At 69.6% G+C, this 2317-nt stretch overlaps 1 protein-coding gene across 1 annotated transcript in view; it reads right to left on the bottom strand.

The window, feature by feature from the left end:
* Positions 1–2317, bottom strand: part of AURANDRAFT_59689 (hypothetical protein) — a gene marked incomplete at both ends in the record, with an annotated part of 9445 nt that overhangs the window by 4644 nt on the left and 2484 nt on the right. The window lies entirely within an intron of this gene.

The raw sequence follows: 2317 nt of genomic DNA, 5'->3' as shown, positions 1-2317 counted from the left end.
AGCTCGCTGCGGGGGAGCACAGGACGCCAAGGACACTTCCCCCCAACGGCCTCTCCAGCCCCGTCAACGGCCTCCCAACGGATAGTCCCCAGAGGCAAGTCCGGCCTCAACGTGGCCAAGGATACCTATCGCCAGCTGCACCACGCGATGGGGCAGCCTCCTTGAGGTCCCCGGTCCGCTGCCCAGCGGCACTCTAAGTCACACTGCCAAACACACCGGGCTGTGTCATTCTGGCTCGCGGCATGCTACCGCGGCGCGTCGCCCCGGCGGCCCGCGGCGCCCGCGTCCCCCTCGGGCGGCGCGTCGTCGAACTTCAGCCCCATCGGCGGGCTCAAGCGGACGGCCGGCGACGACTCGCCGCTCGTCAAGCGGCGACGCTCCGCGTCCGGCGACCGCGTCGACGTCCCGCCCGAGGCGTCGGACGGCGTCGACCCGCACAGCAAGCTCATCGACCTCATCTTCCGCACGAGCTTCTAGCTCTCGGTGAGGGACGACGCGGGGTCGCCGCGTCTTTCGTGCACATGGTGTGCAGCACATACTCGCCTAAGCCTCGTGTTGTTGTGAAACCTAGATACTACGTTAGCGACACGCGGCGCATGGCCCCCCCGGCGACGTCCGGGTTCGGCACCACCCAGGCGCGCCGCAGCTCGGGCGCCGCGTCGACGGCCGGCGGCCAGGACGGCCCGGGGCGGCGCGGCGGCGCCGGCGCGGAGCTCACGTAGAGCTCACGGACGCCTAGAACGGACGCCGACGATAATAACCTCTAAGCTCGCGTTATGCGACGCCGCGCCCCCTGCCAGTGCACGGGGCATCATGCCAGTGATCGCCGGCGCTCGCGACCGTGACGTTCGACCATATACGTGGTCGCTGTGGAGCATCGCTCGCGGCCGCGACCCCCGCCCACGCGACTCCGGAAGAAGATCGGATCGGTTAGAGAAGAAGGCGCGCCGATCGTGGGCGGCTCCAGATGGGCGTCGAGCTCGCTTCAACGTCGCATCGTTGAGTTGTTGCAGGCCGTCGTTGGAGGATGGTGTCGGTGCTGCGGGCATCGCGCCCCGCGCCGCGCCGCCCGGGCGACGTCCTCGTCGGGTACGCCCACCGGGACGGGCGCATCACCGGCACGGACGGCCACTTGCGCTCGGGGACGGACCACAACGGCTACAACCGCGTGAGACTCGCGAACAAGCGGTTCGGCCGGTCGCAGCTCATCGCCTTCGCCTTCGTCCTCGGCGCGTGCAACCTGGCCAAGTTCCAGCTCACGGCCATCGACCACCTGGACGGCTGCACGTCGCACGACAGCTTCGACAACATCGAGGTCCTCTACGGCTTCGACGCCGACAAGGAGAACACGCGGCGCGCGCGCGAGGCCGCGAAGCGCGCCGGCGAGGAGTCCGCGGCCCAGAAGAGCGCCGTCAAGAAGGGCGCCGCCTGCGAGTGGCGGCGCGTCAAGAAGGACGGGACGGCCATCCGCGGCGAGGGCTGGACCCACGCCGACGGGCGGCGCCAGGCCGCGTGCGCGACGGGCGTCGCGGGCCACAGCATGGTCGAGAACGCGATCGCGAGCGGCGACGTCGTCAAGGGCGGGCGCCACTACTTCGTCTTCCGCGACGCGTCGGCGATGACGAAGATCAAGGGCGAGCGCTGGAAGCGCGCGCCGGCGCCCTGGGCGTCGGTCGAGGTGTCCTCGCACGGCCGCGTGCGGGACTACGAGACGAAGCGCGAGCGGCTACCAACCAAGACCGGCCGCTACCTCAGCCTCAAGATCGCCTACAAACAGGTCGGCCTCCACGTGCTCGTGAAGACGACCTTCGACGGCCGGCCGCCGTTGCACAAGCCCGTCGTCATGCACGTCAACGGCGACTGCCACGACTGCCGCCTCGTCAACCTGCGGTTCGGCACCGCGGCCGAGAACGAGGCCATGAAGAAGGACCACGGCACGGCGACCGGCGGCGGCGCCAAGCACGCCGTCGCCTACCGCGCCGTCGGCGCCGCGAACTGGATCGTCGTCGGCTCGCAGAAGGCCGCGGCGACGGCGACGGGCGTGGCCAAGTCGACGCTCAGCGAGGCCGTCAAGTCGAGCACGCCGAAGCGCGGCAAGGGCAAGGTCATGTTCGAGTTCAAGGACCTCTCCATCCCCGACGACTTCGACGACTTCGTGCCCATCGTGCTGTCCAAGGAGGTCTACGACCACTCGATCCCGGCCCTGACCATCGTCCGCGCGTTGCTCGGCCGGACCATCTGCGACGTCAAGACGCAGGAGTACTTCCAGATCGTCTCCGTCTTCAACGACGACGAGCTCGGGCGGCTCTGCGTCGAG

This window comes from Aureococcus anophagefferens (genome assembly GCF_000186865.1).
Source record: "Aureococcus anophagefferens unplaced genomic scaffold AURANscaffold_123, whole genome shotgun sequence".
Taxonomy (NCBI): domain Eukaryota; class Pelagophyceae; order Pelagomonadales; family Pelagomonadaceae; genus Aureococcus; species Aureococcus anophagefferens.
Note: the sequence above shows the minus strand (reverse complement) of the source record. Positions and strands in the feature narration are given on the sequence as shown.